We start from the raw sequence: 18,523 nt of genomic DNA on the forward strand, positions 1-18,523 counted from the left end.
TGATCGGTTGGATTTTTCTTGTTTCCCGCCGGCTTGCTAACTACAATGGATGCCACCTCCATCACCTTTTCATCTCTATTTGCTTGGTTAATCTTCCGCCTCCTCGGCTCCAAACATGTCAAACATCATTTCTACCTGCTCGTCCTCTTTCATCATCTCATCCACTTGCTCTCTCCGGCATCATCAAGGCAGCGTTCCACTAGATCGTTTTTTTTTTCTTCCTCGCATGCTCACACGATCCAGCATGTAGCATAGAGTTGCACGTTCCACCTGATTGGACAAATTCGTTTCCGGGGGGGGGGGGGGGGGGGGGTCTGTCACCTCGTCGGATTTAACATTCTTGTTAAACAGCCGGGAAATGTTTGGGGTGCCAATCATATTTGTTGGTCAATGAGAACATTTTTCATTGCTGTGATGCCATCTGGCAAGAGGTGATTCTGTCAGTGCTGTTGCATAAACACACGTGAAAAAGATGTAATATTTTGGAAAATTGCAAGACCGGAAATATGGTGTTATGATATAAACTTTTTCTAAACATCCTCGAAATTTGTTGAACATATTCTGTCTTAAAATGTACTAAGTTGATTAAACTCGACGCAGAGTCAAAACCCTGTTAAATGGTTATTTGGAGGTGGGTTTTTTTTTCTACTAAATAAAGATTTATTCCAATGTCATTTCATGTCTGAAATGACATTGGAATTGGTGTGTGTGACTCTCTACAGAAAATGTTTATGACAAATGAGAAATTTAAAAAAAGACAATATCTGCCTTTAACAGTGTACATTTTATTCTGTTTCTTCAAGTTTGCATCATAAAAGTTTAACCCCGAAAAAAAAAATGCCAATGACAACCCGGATGTATATTGAACTATGGACTAATCAGGGAGACAGAGACGAATGCTGAAATAAAATGAGTATTTGTCGGGTTTTTTTTTTGTTTTTTTCAGTGGAGGTCTGATTATTGAGACGGAAACGTTCAGTCGTCCAGAGGGCAAGCTGTATCAGTGAGACTTAGTAAATGGACACCAAAGTGCTGATAAATTTAGTCCATTTAAACCACTTCAGCCTTGATTTGCCTTTGTCCACGAGGACTGGCCTGTTTACAGATTACGGGGTGCAGGGTTTGGTTATGATTGCACACTCACAGCCACTCTTCTGGAGCTGAGAGACACCTCGCAAGACAAAAATGTCTAATTGGTTGTTGGAAAAGATGACGGCACTTCCAGTGATCCCTTGCTCACATCTGCTCAGAGAACGGACTCATACGAGAATTCTTTTCAGTAGATCTGACTTAAGGCAAAGTAATTCCATCCTGGTGCTACAAGTGTCTGTGCTGAATGATTTTTGAACGATCTGTCAAGTTTTGACCGACGGTTCAGAGGGGCTTTGCTCGTGAGTGGAATGCCAATAGGAGACCACTGAGATTTGAAGAAGACTCATATTGCTGCCATCTATAATGTTATCCCACGTGTCACCATATTGCTCGACGATCCAGGCAAAGGTTGCATCAGACCTGATTTAATAATCTCCTGTATGAAGCTTGTGAAAAGACATTTAGCTTTCGGTTTTTGCAGGTTTGTAGGTGACGAAATACAAACAATACTATGAGTTGTCATCGTGTTCAAACGGGAGAATTCAAATGATGTGTGTTTTAGGCGATCCGCCGGGAAGCGCATCACGTTCGTTTGCATAAATCCCCCGACGCACTGATTCAATAGAACACTGAAGCCCTGAGAAGCACGAGCTGAGGTGTGATGGCGGAGTTAAAAAAAAAAAAAAAGAAAAAAAGAAAAGAAAATTAACAAAGTTTTCCTCTCAAATAATAATGGCGCGGAGTTAAATGTGTTGGGAGGTTATCGGGCATAATTGGAACAGGTCAGTGACAAAGTTATTATTGTGGGCGAAAGGAAGAGCAAGAGAAAAAGAAAATCCCAAAAAAAGATTGCGTGATGTGAGGGTTTAACACACAAACAATCCGATTATGAGGTAAAGAAAATTTATGTTTTTTTTGTTGTATACGATCGGGTGTAAATGAAGATTGTTTTGTAAACGTAGAGGGGGAAATAGCCGCTTTGGTAAAAAACCTGGGTACTTTGCCTCAGAATCACAAAATAACACAAGAATCAAAATATAAAACATGACACCACATCTTATTTACGAGCTATACTTTTCAAAGCAAATTTATGTTGATTCACCTTTTTTTGTTGCGATATGTGGATTATGTAGGCCGATTTCCGTTATTCTTGAACACATTTTCTTTGCGATAACATCATACGAATACACTCAATGAAATTTTGCGTTGTGTCTAAGAAATGTGATGTGTATAATGTGTATAACATAAATATGCCTCTGTTGTTATTTATTATTACTTTGTATGTTAACATCGGATGGTTAGTCAAACAAGTATTTGTACATTAAACTTTTTTCTGAAACGAAAACGTGAAAACATTGTGCTTTTGCTTCTGTTTGGAATGCAGCGCTTCGCAATGTCTAAATTAAATGGATTTTTTGGGTGCAAAACTTTATCAATATGGGGGTTTAAACACCAATGATAATTTAATTAAGATGTGTGGATAGGAATTCAGAAAATTCTTGTAAAAAAATAATAATAATCCATTAATAATAAATAAAGAACCAGAAGGTGCCACTTAATAAATGTATCTCCATGTAGAGTATAACCAAAGTGGTAAATTGCTTCAATCACGGACACAGCACCATTGGAGTCAAGCCTCTGTTAAACAGAAAATCTAGTATTCAGTATAAGATCATTTATCGTCTTCTTGGTCAGAGCTCTAAAATTTAAAAGTGCCATTTTAATAGGTCTTAAGGTGTTTTCTGTTTTCAGGCACCTCTTTTTTTTTTTTTTTTATCTTAATCTAATTTGACAGTTTTTGACATTTAAGATTAGAGTGTCTTAATGGCCTATTTCTCTTGATAACTAGGATGATAGACTTGCTGTCTGGGATTTTGCAGTAATTATCCGGGCAGTAAATAGAACTGGTGGTGGAAACAAAAGGTTAAACTAAATAGGAAGAATCATATGAAGATAAAACTTTTAAATCTTTTACAGTCGCTGAGCAGCACGTCTTATTCCAGAAGGTTTTGTTAGAGTTGGAAAAGGCTGTATGAGCAGAGGGAATGTCCAGAGTATTACAGGTTTTTTTTTTTTTTGTATATTTAGCCATTGATAAAGCAACCAACTTCAACCAAGGAAAGGCGTCAGATGCTGAACTCACAATGTGGACTAGTGAGTAAACAGCTGTCAGTCCTTACATAGCTTCATACGTAACATTACCTACATTAATCTGCTGACAGACACAATGATCCTGTCGGTGTTATGCGAAAACACTTCGGCCCGTCACTCACCTGATCCCTGCTCGGAATTCTTGCCGGAGGCATGTTTCGTATGCACCTTCAGTCGGCGGTTTATTGATTCAGACTTATTACAATAGAAGGCCAGCTCATTAACGTTATCCTCTGTTTCCTCCATAGGATTATCCCAGTCTGGTTCACAGGCAAATCATGTGTAGCGTGTGTGTGTGTGTGTGTGTGTGTGTGTGTGTGTGTGTGTGTGTGTGTGTGTGTGTGTGTGTGTGTGTAAATCACTAACAATACTGTATGACAATCTACTTGTGCAGACAAAGTACTTACTATGGCCTTGTGGCGCATGTGCAGTAGCAGCGTTTCATCCTGGGAGCTGTTTTCCAAAAGTTGTGTTTTCAGTGGCTCCGGGCACCGTCGTCATGTAAACTAACACCCAAAATGCAACAAAGGTTTTTTGGGAGTTTTCACTTGAAAACATTGTCATGGAAACGAGTTCTTCGTTGTGTTTCAGGGGACAAGGCACAGTTTCACCGTCATGTGTCTGCCAGGCAGGAGCGACAACGCAGTCAGACAGCAGAGCCAAATGTTCATCTAGAAAATGAAACAAGTTAGCAAATTGACTATTTCTACAACCCTCGGGGTAACCAGCAGATCTCTCTACAGGAGCAATAAACACCTACATAAACCCAAGTATTTATTTGTTACCCTGGCTGCCGCGGCTGGTAGCAGCACCACTCGCGGTGGTGTGACATTATTTAAGCTCATGTTGCGCCCGGCTTGGGGACGTCCAAGCTGCTCATTATGACAATGACCCTGCAAAATCTGCTTCCGCTTTACTCAGCTGAAGGTGGACATTTCACAAGATATGTTGAGACGTGAAACACCAGACGGCTGTGCTAATCGCTATAGGGCTGCATGGAGCAAAGATCATTATATTGACTTCTTTAAATTGCATTTGTAAATTGCTTTTAAAAGCCACAGTATATTTCAGGGACAATGTTTTCAATGTGTGAAGTTTTCTTTTGGCATTTTCCTTTTCTTTTGAATATTAGATTAGTCCTAATGAACATTTTTGTTTATTTGAGAGAAATTAGTGACTGGGAACATGATATTTATAAAACAAAAAGGACATCGATGTCAATTGCCGGTCCCTAGGTGGTATGTAACTACATATGTCCCAATCCCACTTATTAAACTTCTGCATTGTATTGCACAATTATCCCGCCAAACCTAAAGCCACCAGCTATTTCATTATTCTTCAAGCCCTTGCTTGGCCGACCAAATATCTAACTTTGAAACCATCACTCTCGCAGTGCTACTTTTAACAGTAATGCTGAGTAAACGCAATAGAACAGGCCAGGGGAAACAAATACTTACTCTCCCTGTCCAAGCAAAGTTCTTTTATTTATTTATTTTTTTTCATATAAGTACTAATAGTCAGCAACTTGCACAGCATTGCTTCTCACTGCCGTTCAGTGCTCAAAGGCCAGATTGTTTTTTAAATTACATATCAAAGTAATTGCATACATATTAAAAACACAAACACATTTGAAAGATCTTGCTTTTGGCACATAATTTGAAGCAAATTTTAATGAGGACCAGCATTTTATTATAGAGGAGTAAATAGAATGTTATACTTGTTGCTGTCCTTGCAGCAATGTTCAACAAATGCCATAAAAGTCAAATCCGAGCATTCTTGATGTCGCCGCTTCACGCGTAATAAGGCAACCCATCTGCCATTATCAACTAAATCATTTCTTTTGCTAATGTTTTAACTCGCCATGTTAAGGAGTTATACGTTCAAAGTGGATTTTTAAATCAAGAGCGGATGTTCCCGCAGAAGAAAAGGCCCAGAGGGCTTATCATGTGGCTTTCCTCATTAAAAAAAAATGCACTTCATCTTGCTTACGCAAAAAGCCATTAACTTAGAGAGGCAACATGAAGCAACTCAAACAACTCCCAGTCATCAGATAATTACCCACATTTTCATTCTTTTAAAATTCATCTGAGAGTGCATTAAAAGTAAGAAGCAGCTTACTTTTTTCCTTTCTCTCTTCTTTTTTTCTTTCCAGTTTGAAAATCTTTAAACCTTTCATCCTGAAACACTGGACCAATTTAATCACGCCTCTTAAATATAGTGTACCATGTGAATTTATTCAGAAGTGTGTTAAAAAAAAAAACAACAAAAAAAAAAACAAAGGCTCTTCCGTGATGATTTACATTTGGGCTCCACTGAACTCAGCTTTTAAAACATGAGAGTTAAAAAAAGAAAAGAAAAGGTTGGAGGCAATGAAGAAGATGGAACATTTGGGAACATTGAGCTTTGGACTAAATGCCCAGAAAATTGAGATATGATAAATGACTGTAATGAACAAATTGAGTTTTAAATTCTGGATATATTTTTGTCATAACCTTTAGTTTAGCTTTACTTTTGTCTTTCTCTCATTACCCGACGATCGGCTCACCTGCTTTGACATCCTCTCCGACTACTACTTTATACTAAAGTCTGTTCTGCACTCATTTGTTTTTCTCTATTTAGTCACAAATTGGATTAGGTAAAGCTGAAATTATGCCATTCCCATCAAAAAGGTTCTGATAAAACCACTATTCGGCTCTATTTTCGAGTGAAAATGGAAAAGTTGTGGAGTTTTTAGAAAACGGCTCCCGAGGTGGAAATTTTTGAAAATGCTCCAACTCTGGGTTCATGATCCCTGCATCATCACCGACACACTGACTCTGCACAGCAGGGATCATGAACCTTTTTAAAATTGATAACTACACTAAGAATACAAAGAGCGACTAGTTGCAAACTTTCTGAAGAATTATATCTATTTTATTGCAATCGTGACACTTTTTCGGAGACGTCCTGCTGGCTTCCCACAAAGTCAGGGGCTATCAGGTGTCCGCGGGCATCGTGCTGGCTGATCTTGATTTACAGAAGCCACCGCTGAAGTGGAACACATTTCCACAATTTTGGCTGCTACCGCATACTCTTCAAATATTCAGAGGTCAGATTTTATTCCACTCTCCTATCTCATCCATTCACAAGTGGGAGAACTCCAGAACAGCCTTTGGGATGCTTCACGCTGCTCTAAAAGTACCCGCTCGAGTGTTCTGAGCCCATAACTCAAAGCTGCCGCCTCACAGCTTGCATGCTGCAGAGTTAATAAGTACCGCAATGTAAAACAACCCCAAACCACCCCCCCCAAGAAGCTGGAGACTCTAGGGGTAGCACTCCGAGGGCAGCTTTCTCACCACTGCTGTGCAAACACAGCCACTTGCCTCCCCCCGGGGAGCTGCCGGCGAACACGGCGAGGTCTGAACATGCAGAGGATGTAACAGGCTGAAAATGCCAAATCCACCACCTGGACTGGAATCAAGCCATAATCGCATGGAAAAGCACAGATACGCGGCAAACGTGTTGCAATGCACAGTGCAGCTTCGTGAACAAGTCCGACATTAAAAGACGTGACTGAGTAAAAATATGAGGGGAACACGACCTTTAAATAAAGGCGAAAAACATAAAATCAAATAGTGCAGAGGGAAAAAAGTTTGTAAAGTGATTGTGGGCATTTGTTAACATGGAGATACAATACAATAAATAATAATAAATACAATAAAATGTCATGTTCAGCCATGTGAACTTAAGATTTCAGAATTTTTTTTTTTTATAAAAAAAAAAAAATACATAAAAATCTCATTGGCAATAAATGAAACAGATCGTATCAGTGACCACTGGATGTATGAGCTGGAACAAGCATTTAAGGTTAGATAATTAATTTGATGGTAAACGGTTAAAGAAGCACACGATGAACCCAATAATATGAGTTTCATCACCAAAGGTTAATAAATCCATTGGCCATTTATCAAAACGATACAAAACCTCCATTGCAATCAACAATCATTTGCTTTTTTAAACTTTCTCTTTCTTGCTATAGACGGTCGACCACTTCACAGGCATTCTTTGTACTTTCATGCTGAGCAGGTACAGTAAGTGGACAGCTCTTGACAGTTTGTGTGCTTTTCCTGTTGTTTCGGGGGAAACCCTTCGGGAGGCATCCTTACAGTGAGCACAGATCAGTGGAGCAAAACAATAAGTTAAAGGCAGCTGAAAGAACAGCGCTGTAGTATGTCGGGTCTCAGTGGGACTGACAAAATGAATTACACTTTAAATACCAACATGTCAGAAGGTTTTAGAAGAATAATGGAAAAAAAAAAGGAAGGTAGGCGTTAGTGCTCCAATCCCCCCCCCCCTTTTTTTTTTAATATATATATAAATAAAGGCCCAACTTTCAGTGATTTAACTGACAAATTAGACAAACTTTGTTCAGGGACTTACAAATAGTCTTTACGTGATATTTACTTGAATTGTGCTCCTATGCGGTTCACTGATCTGACCCAGTTTTTCCACAGAACTTACCTTCCTGTCCGAGCTATACACCTCCCCCCGGGCTTTACAAGCAAACCTTCGCAACGGCGAGGATTTCACTCATTCTCGCTTCAAGACCTGAGAGAAAGTAAAAGGTATTGGAGTACATTGGAGGTACAATTACCCGCTAACCGCGAGTCTCATAGTCTCCTGTTGTTTCAGTAAAGCGGACCCTCGTCTACATGGGGAGAGCCACATGCAAGCAGAGCACCACAAAAATTAAAAAAAAAAAAAAGTTGTACCACAATTAGCATTCATTTTGAAGACCATAGATCATTCTTTTTTCTTTTTTTCACTGACAAGGAAACACAAAGCTCTGTTGTGGTCCACAGTGGATTCTTAAACACACAAAACCTCTGTACACAAACATCAATAGTCCTGATCTTGAAAGGAAACGTTGAGACACGTAACATTTATAGACTGAGATAAACAAGTATACTTTAAGCCACCTGGTAAAATTAGGTCAACAAAAAACAAATGCACTTCAGAGAAGTAAGGCCAGTAAAGCCCAGAAAAATATATCACTGATAGATGTGTCATTACTATTCATTAGGTTGTCAGCACTGTGTGTAGCATGTACTTTAGCTAGTATAGTAGTGTTCCATAAGTTGTTATTATTGGGCTAATCAGAAGTCTAGGTTACGACTCTTGGAGAGATAGGACGGACACCGAACATTCCTTTTAAATGGTACCAGTGTTGTTGATTATTTACAGTGGACACAAAACAATTAGACATGAGAATAAACATGGACAGGAATGGCCATTCAAATAGACAGAAAGACATGAATACCAACAACAACAATGCGGGTTGAGTTCATTACTGGGGTAGTTCAATTCATGGAGTTCAGTTCACAGATCCCGCAAACTGTTCAAAAGTTCATACGCGTCAGTTCGTACGGCCACACGGGTTGGGGATTTGTATAATAGTTCGTAGTGGGAATAATTTGGGTTATGGAGACATGTGTATGGCATAGTGCAAAGGGGCCGCAGAGTAATGAGGTGCGAGGCAAGGGGCCCGACCAGAGCAGGTGGGGTTCAGGAGTCGAGAGGCGGAGATCCATGGGCTCAGGCTCGAGGCCTATCTACAGCTCGCCATCGGAGACTTAGGGACCTGGCCTGCGTAAAACACAGGACCCTCAGTTTAATCATTGTGCGCACATCAAAGTAATCTATCTATATATCAAATCTTAATAAACTTAACACTGCTCGTATTAACAATACCAACTACAATCAATAATGCAATAATGTCATACGTGTAATATACAAACTAATAATGGTACACACGTACAAGAAACCAAATGAAAACGTACACAGTGTTGTCACTATGACCAGTGTAACTGCGCACCAGCGGCAGCGTTCATGCATTCTCTTTACCATAGCATAAAACGTTCAGATGACCTTAAAACGCCACAACACTTAGTCACCATATATATATATATATACATACAATGAAGACTCGACATAAAAATGACTTGAATTCATTCAGAGACATGGAGGAAAACGGGGTTAAAACCCAATGCTAACCGCCCATAAGAAATACATGGATACGGCTAGTAGCTACCGTTAGCAACCAGATTGACTTACCAACTCCGCTTTATTTCTTAGCATCGACACACTCGCCCGTAACAACTCGGCCCTGATGGTCGGCAACTATAAGTTAACAATTAGTTGCAAGCTGTTGGACGGTTCTTTTCGTGATAGGAAGGTAAATCAGAACTTTACACATACCGGTTCGGAACTTCCCCCCGACGCTTAGCCACCGCACCTGTCGGCCATATTGGAACACTGGATAATATAGAGCGCGATAGGCTGCAGCGGGTCACGTGGGCGGGTGACATTACTCTCGCGAGAGTAAACGTGGGAACGCCGCAGGTAAAGCAAGGTAACGCAAAGGGGATGACATAAGAGGAAATTAATTCCCACCCGTGTTACATGTGCGTCCATATCGCAAGTCGAGGAAAGCGCAACAGCATGTAGAGAATTGGCTCATTTAGGAATGAAATTCCAAGTTTTTTTGTCCAGTAATTTTTGTGGAAAAAAAGGATCTGCTGGTTAGATTAATTGGACTGGTCTATTCCCCCCCAAAAAAGAATCGGCACTAGAATGGCACTGATAAACTAGCCTTGTGTAAATGCAAGAAGTTTCAACAAAAAAAGCAGGTTGCTGCTGTTTTAATCATCTTCAACAAATCTGGTTTATCTGATTTAAATTAAAATGTGGGATCACCTGGAAATCCTGGAAAGAGCCACAGAAATGAGCGCGGTACTATAAAGAGCCACACACTGACAAGGCAAAGAGCCGCATGGTTGGCCACCCCTGTTCCAGGTCAATGTAAGCTTTGACTAGCTCCAACCCCCTCTGACTCTAAGTTGGAAAATGTGATTAAACATAGACGGATGGATGATTTTGAAGGTGTAATAATTGACCTTTGGTCCTCCCCCCCCCCCCTTAGTTACTGTTGCTTGCCTGGACAAGCCATCGCAATTGACCGCATGCTTACGACAACAGCTGTTAGTGTTGAAACCAGAGTGCAAAAGGCACTGGACAACCTTTCAGCCAGTATGAACTGATTTCGTCGAGGAGCTTTGGGAAAAAAAAAAAAAAAAAAGGTGTCAACTGCAGTGTGTCCCAGGCCTGATTCTTGAGAATCCCTGGTCTTGCATGTGTTGGATCTCTCCCTGCTCCATCGCACCTCTTTGAGTTGCTATCGGGCTTCTGCAGAGTTTGATGACGATCCATTCGCCTGAATCGGGTGTGATGAAGCGCAGACGCGCAAACCCCGTGGTCCTCCGTCGTCGGGTTAAATCACAACCACTGTTTGGTGCCCAACTCGTTTCCATCACGAGCCTCAATCAAATCACACTTTGGATTCAATGAATTATCAACAGATTAAATGTGATTCGGTGAAGCTTTTGCAGATTGTCCAGACGCAAATCCTGACTTGTTATTCATAAGATGCGCCTCAGTTACAGGCACACGCGTGTGTCTTTTGTGCCCGCAGAGCAATGTCCTACTAGAATTAGAACTGACAGGGTTATTTCATTTGGCTTCTGAGGGTGAACCAATAAAGGGGAGCAGGATGAAATTAATAGGAGAGATTCTTCCTCACAGATATGTCCAACAGAATTTTCATTAACCAAAGAAGAGATGAGAAATGCAGAGAGGTTGTTTTTTTTTTTTTTTCTTCTTCTTCTTCTTCTTCTTTTTCTCTTTTCACTGTAATGGGGCTGCCTTTTTTTTCTGGGCAACAATTTAATCATTTTTTCATTTTTTTTTCGGAAAGTTATTTTCAGTGTGAGCATATTCTTACAGTTGAATTATACTGGCATGATGAGGTAATTGGTATCATTATTGCAAGTGAATTCCAGCAGTCCGAGAATGACCAGCTTATTTGGCCTGTAAGTGTGCAATGATTTGTGACATTTAAAAAGATTGGAGAGCATAATGATCTCTCTTACCATGAATAAAGTTTTCTTTTTCTATCCCACCAAAATATACTTTAGTGACAGCAGTAATACTTAACAAATATTAGCGGCAATTGCAATACATTTTTCTGAGACATGTGATTAAAAGTTGTTTTTTTTCTCGCTGCATACAATATTTTTTGGTATTTTTTTTAATCTGACACATAGATGCAGTGTCCACAAACAACGAATAAATTGAGATTGTGCCATAAGGTGGACAACCCACATAATCCAGGCTTTATTATGAGCATGGACTTAATAGAAAGTCGCCTCCATAGTGACTTATCGAAGCTGCATTTCTATTGGAGAAAAGAAAAAATAAGCATTAAATCAAAATTAAACTATTTAACCCTCAGGGAACGCTAAATAGTGATGGATTTCCTTCTAAAAGCGATGTATTCAGAAACAGGCACAAGAACTTTTATATTTATTATTCACATAGAACTCAATATCAGAAGGTTCTCGCACTTAAATTGTATTATTTTGTTCAAACACCACGAACTCTTGCTAATGAATATTTGCTTTGCAATCGGGCATACATCAGGCCTCGGTCAGGCTTCACTCTGTTGTGAACGCACATTTCCCTGAACCTTTATGAAAATGAAATATGGGGAAAGTGTACCAGACAAAAAGCTGTGACCTCGATGCTGAAGTACACAACCTGCTGTGCAACAAATGGACATACGCTTGGTTTTGAACCTAAATAAATTGGTCAAAGAGATCATGTGTTTTCAACGGGAATGGATAAATACCGAACTGAATGAGTGTGCATTGTGATCTGGGTGATGGTGCTCAGACTGTCACCCCCGCGACCCGGAAACGGATAAGCGGAAGAAAATGAATGAATGAATGAGTATGTGATGCGACAGAAAAACATTTTTCTTCTTAAAACTGGCTGAGGTGGATTTTACACGAGTGTCAGCAAGAATCAAGACTGAGCATCAGCAGCTATGAAACCGCTCTAAAAATGTCTGAAATTGTTATACACAGACCTAAAACTGCCTTTTCTCGATATATTCCGGAGTATAAGTTATATTTCCTACCACCTCTATGCTTACAGCTGGGCCAGGCAGTAAATTGAAAACATCAATGTACATGAAAGAAATTCTGTTTACCGAAGTTTTATCTTATTAGATATATTACATTCTCTCTGGATTCTGCATGTTCCTCACTGTGGCTGGATGAGGAAACAACAGATCTGAGATTGTTACGAATCAACACAATCATTTATTAAACAAAGACATTCTCACCACGTGGTCAGGTTGCACAGGACGCAGCCGTTGCTCTTCCCAGACTTAAATTGAAAGAAAGAGAGTGAAACTCAAGAAACCCAGACTTTTGAATGTGAGAGGCGGACTTCGTCTATCCGGGGTCCTCCCTGTGACCCTTGACCCCTTGACAACTCCGGCCAATCACAGTGGACTCCTGTTCTCTGAGGCGGGCTTCAGTGGGTATCAGTGAAACCACATGGAGGGAAAAACACATGGAAGGATGCAATCCTATTGCCTCTAACAGTGAATCCAAGATGGCGGACTGCACGGAAGAATTCAAGTGAAAATAATCCAACAATCTCAAATAGTTTTTTAGTAATGATTATGCTTCCATGTTAATATTCCTGACACACACTGTTTTTAAAATGAAATGACATGGTTAAATACTGGATGTGATGAAACGATTGAAAGCCGATTTGGCCCGTGTTTCGGTCAGGTAGGAAAAGATGCATGTTCTCGTTCATGCACCGGTTTTCTATCGAGTTACAAAGCTGACAAAAGTAGATTTAAATCCCAGCTCATGTGTGGACACCTTTAGTCACTGCTGTTAACGACATGATCAAACACCGCTAACGCCGCTCCCGCCCATAATTTGTCAAGAAAAAGAGGAGAAGCTCGTGTGTTTCACAGTTCAGCGAGCCAATTTTTGCGTCGCGTTAAGAAGCCAGTCATCGCCACAATCATATTTCAAGTCTGCGCTCTTGAAAGTTGTTTACCTTGCTGAGGAGCGTGCAGCCTGTCATCTGCAGCCCTTCATCTCACAGCTCAATGAGAGTGAGGCTTACAAGCTCCAAAAGATTAAAGAACAACCTCGTAATGACAGTTATCTTGTTTGGTAGATGCTTATATTTCACTGGCTCTAACATCTTCAGCAAACAAATACTATTCTCTCTTTGTTTTTCCGGAATGAAACACGCATGTGAACGTACTGCCGTCGCAAGGCAGGTTAACACACATTCAGGATCCCCTGTATATTCATTGTTTGCGTCAAGGCAATTAATTTTAGTGCCGACATCGTGGAATCCACTGTCTACTTCAATTATCTTAAAGATGTGTCTGTGTTGATTGTTGAAATAACATTGAAATAATAACTCTCTGCGCACGGAAACTCTATGTACTGTGTAGAGCAACGTGATGTCGAATACAAACTCGTCCAACAAAAATGTTCAAAAAACCATAAACCTCCCTGTCATGAAAAAAATGTCTATATAGCAATTATGTTTCCAAACACAAGAGAAATTGTAAACTTGCAGTGGTGTATAACCACACGAGGAGAATTCTTCATCTTACAAAGGTACTTTGAAGTAATTGTCATGACCTTAAATAAGTGTTTCTATTTTTCCCCACATTCTTTTCAATTGGGTAACTGTGATGACATTTATTGTGTGGAGTTCTCCACTATGCTGCCAGTGATTCACAATGTGCAATATATCCCTTGATATAACTATATATACCACATCAATTGTCATTCGGCGTGTGCGATACTGTGAGGGTTTTTGATTGCCCCTTGCCGTGTGCCAGTAAAAACGGAATTCCACTCAAAAAATGGAGGAAGTGGATGGTGTATGTAGGCGACAGTAATAAAAGCCACTGAGCTGACAGGTAGTACTTCTTTTCTCTTTGTTATTGTGAGGTGAAATTACCATTCAGGTAAAGCCGTCGTAATTCAAGTGTCAGTGTCCCAGAGGAGGTTTATCCTTGACAAAGACAGTCAGTCCTCTGATCCACCCCTTGACCAATGAAGCCCTGAAATTAGAATTAATGTGTATACCAGGTTCAAAGCCTCAAAGCGTCCTAATGAATGAATAGCAAAGTGGGTTTTTTTCCCAGCGTGCAGGTGCAAACGCGCGGCACACACCATCAGCTATCAATGGCATTCGGCTATAAATGAAAAGGGACAGTATTGACCAGGATTTTTTTTTAAATTTATTTTTCCTGCACGAACCATGCAGCATGGAGGCTACCGCTGTACACAATTTTCATTTCATCTCTTCTGCAAGAGCAGCCCATTTCATCACTTATTGAGCGTGTTTCTGGTTGAGCATCTGTCCATACCCCATGTCTCTTTACCTCTCTCCCTGGGTGTGCTTGCAAGTTTGAGTGTGTGCATTGGAGCGGCTGGTTATCAGTAAAAGTTATCCTACATTTAATGTCCTTTTTATTTATTTTATGCCTTGTCTCGTTTGGAAAGTACATTGTTGTGTCTCTATGGTGAGACGCCGCCCCTTTTTTTGTGACCACAAAGTTAAACCAGAGGTCTCTAACTTTGACTAAGTAATGAACGCCTGTCAAAGCAAGTCCTTCCTTTTTTCAAGCCAAGCCTCATGGAGCTTAACAAAAGAGAGCAGAAGTGAAGGACTTTTACACACAGGTAGAAAAGGCATTAGTGACTGAAAGCAAAACAGTCACAGTTTGGCTTTCAAAGGTGAGATTCTGCCACAGCAAAAAGTGAGAATCTTGTTCAGTAAATGGATTTTGGAGACAAATTGGTGCAATGCTGTATAAATGATAAAAAAACAACAAACCCTTTCTTTAGAAGAACAAGTACTCTTAAAATCACACAAGAGCAAGGCTGGGCCACTAACTTTTCCAATGGGCCACATGAAAATTAGCACTGCTATTAAGGTCCAAGTCTCAAACTGACTTGAGTTTTGTTCAATAAGCATTATCGCCTAATATGAAGCTTTTTTTATTTTTATTTTTTACGAGCTCCTGTTGCTCTGCATCACTTTCTCTCAGAGCCTTTGTCTGGAAAATCATTAGGTTTTCTCAAAATTTCAAGTTCTGTATATAAAAACTAGATTTTTTTTCATTACCTTTTGTGAGTTAACATTTGCTTGCTCTGCAAGCCAAGGTGTTATACACAACCAGTAATGCATTAATGGCCAACAACAATAGTCATTTTCATTTGATTCAGGAATTCCCAATGACACCATGAGGGCCAGTCAAGAGGAGTAGAAGTGCAACATATGGCCTTATCGTGCCTGATTCTGCACAAGAGAGTGTGACCTTTTGCTTTCATAAGGTAGTCGGCCATTGTGAAAGGTATATATTGTTAATGATATAATCTCTAGATTCAACTGACTTAAGATGTAAGTCAGTTTGCAAAGTGTATGTACAGTAACTTGAGAAATGAAGTCACCGACGATGACAGATTTGATTGGTTGTCAGCTTGATGGGGACGGACCATCTCAAAAGACATCAAGTTGGATCCTACATATTCAAAACATTTTAACTTAAGTTGACTTCACAAAATGTATATTTACATACATTTGATGGGATCACTATTGGGGTACAGATGTCAGCAATGTCAAGCGTGTACCTTCCTGTCGTCCACATTTAACTGGGATTAACGAGAGCAATTTCAGATGAGCAGTAAATACAGTATATTCAGTTGCATTAACTGTCAAAGACACTGAAAGTTGACAGTTATTTTTATCTTATTTTTCTATTGTACATTTAGTTTAATAGGTTTAAATAGTTGGTGCATATTCCACACTGAGCACTGTCACCCAGATCACACTGCACCGGTCAAGAACCTTTCCTGCGGGTGGTGAGCCCATGGGAAGTATTTTATGTTGGTATAAAGCAAAATAATTAGAAAAAAAATAAAATAATGGAGGCTGTACTTTTTGGAGCATTACACCCCTTGATGGCATCTCAACATCGATTTGTCTTCAAGTGTACTGATAAGTCTTGTAATTTAGACCAATTAAATAATTTAAATATATTAAATACATTGTTAGTGTGTCAAGAGTGTCAGCACAGTGAAAGCACATTAATCACAAGTACACATAGTAGTATACTAAGCAGGACTTACTTAGATTAGGAGCAATTTAGTGTATTGAAGTATCGTTAATTACTATAATTAATGATGACAAACAATCCATGTCGGTGTTGTTTTAAGGTGAAGGGAGCCCCATCCTTCAGGACTGCGTGTCCCTGATTTTCAATCCAAGTGTCTGATCGCATTAAAGTTTCACCCCCACTGAAGCGGTGTGATCAGAATATTAAACCGCTTGTAGACCGACTGTGGTCAAAGAAAGCTGCGGGTGAACCGGTCTAAAAATAAAGACGGAGTTCAGATTTTCAAACGGCTTCTTTTTATTGGATGAGGGGGGAGAAGTGAGTTTCTGCAAATACATTGACTTTTGATACTTCTCCCCCTCCTTTTTTTTTTTTTTTTTTTTTTTAATTTTGAGAACCTTGTGTATGGATTCAAAAATAGCTCCGTCAGAGTGTGTTGTACACACTGTAAAACTCAGTATTTTTTTTTTCAAGGCGCATGCATTTTATACTCAAAGGCAACGTGCCTGCAAGGTTTCATGACCCCGCAAAGTTAATGTGCAGAATGAAACTTCTGGTGAAAGTCCTCAAATTCAAGCTGTAACAAAACAAGGTTGTTTTGCTGGAATCTGCTTTCATGCTCACAGTCCATCATCATCATCATCATCATCATCATCATCATCATCATCATCATCATCATCATCATCATCATCATCATCATCATCATCACAAAGCTGTCATCACTGGAGGCAGTTTCTCTTAATTATGTAGCATTAGCATAATTTATCCACATACATATTCAAAAATGTATTCAATCAGTGAATGTGTGGAACATGAATAATTAAATATACCACTCCAAGTTAAGTCGGTGAGGTCACAGGTCAACGCTGCATTCCTGATATAAAACAAATCCTCATTTTACATAATCCTTATTCTAGGTGTACCAAATTTAGTTTTTTATCAAAACATGAATCTTATTTGCTAGAATAAAGACATTAAGAACCGGACAAGTTTGTGCATTCTCCTGACTGCAAAAGATTTGACTTCAGTGGATTCCACTCAAATGAAGAAACAATTGTCATCTTTCTCCGGAACTTCAATTTGGAGATGCGGCAGTTAACTGAAACAAATCATGCACACAGAGTCTTTAGGTTGCAAGGGAGGGAACTTTAAAAAAAAAAAAAAAGAAATACACAATGGCAATACACAGCTGTTAACATATCTAAAAACCATTAGTAGGGCACAGACACGTGCGTATCAGATGTTTCCTCGTTACATAGTGTCTGCCTCCTTGGTTTCGTTGCAACTATCGTTGCGCTCATGTTCTGGTTGTGGCCGCTCCTCCCACCGTCCGCACTGCAATCTAAAATCATTTTAAAGGTTAAGATGAAGAAGAAACCTGTAACATGAATGAAGCTCCTCATAGGATCGTGAAACTGACATTTTACTGCATCGGTCAGGTGGCCGCCGATCACATCCAGTATGTTCCTCTTGTTTCAACACCGGGAGCTGAATATTAGGAAACAACCCTCCTTCTTAGATCTATTCCCCCAAAAGAAGCCTGACAAGCAGGCCAATATGGTTTATCAAAAAAAGAACTGTTTGTGTGTACCATTACCATGATAATACAGTACATGTATCATTATTGAGTCTTTTTCAGACACAATTGATGTTACATTTGTTACACAACTATTGCAATCTTGATACTTTTACTAATCCACTTTAACTTGCAATATCTGCTACTTATTATATAATGTGCACTTATTCTACATTCAGTTCCTTTTTTCATATATTTTTTAAATTTTGTTATTCATAATACATAATCACTACACTGTAAGAACATGCTGTAAATAATTTAATAATAATAAAGTTATTCTAAATTCAATCAACTGCAACTTATTTGTCTTATATTATTATTATTATTATTATTATTATTAGTGGTAGTAGTAGTAGTAGTAGTAGTAGTAATAAAAATAAGAAGAAGATGAAGAAAATATTTTCATAGAATTTAAAATATATTTAAATGAACCACTTAAACATTAATAAAAGCTGTGATTTATCCTCAACACAATTCCAAAGAATTTTTTTTTGTAATAAATAACTGTTCTCCTGTATAACCACACAGTAAATATTGAACAAGCATACACCAACCACCTTATATTTATCAAAAATAATTACTGGGATGTCAACGTTGTTTTGTGGCGGTAGAAACACTGATACACTTTGTAACGTCCTAACTCAGGGGAAGAA

The sequence above is a fragment of the Lipophrys pholis genome, assembly GCF_963383615.2.
Source record: "Lipophrys pholis genome assembly, chromosome: 12".
Classification (NCBI taxonomy): domain Eukaryota; kingdom Metazoa; phylum Chordata; class Actinopteri; order Blenniiformes; family Blenniidae; genus Lipophrys; species Lipophrys pholis.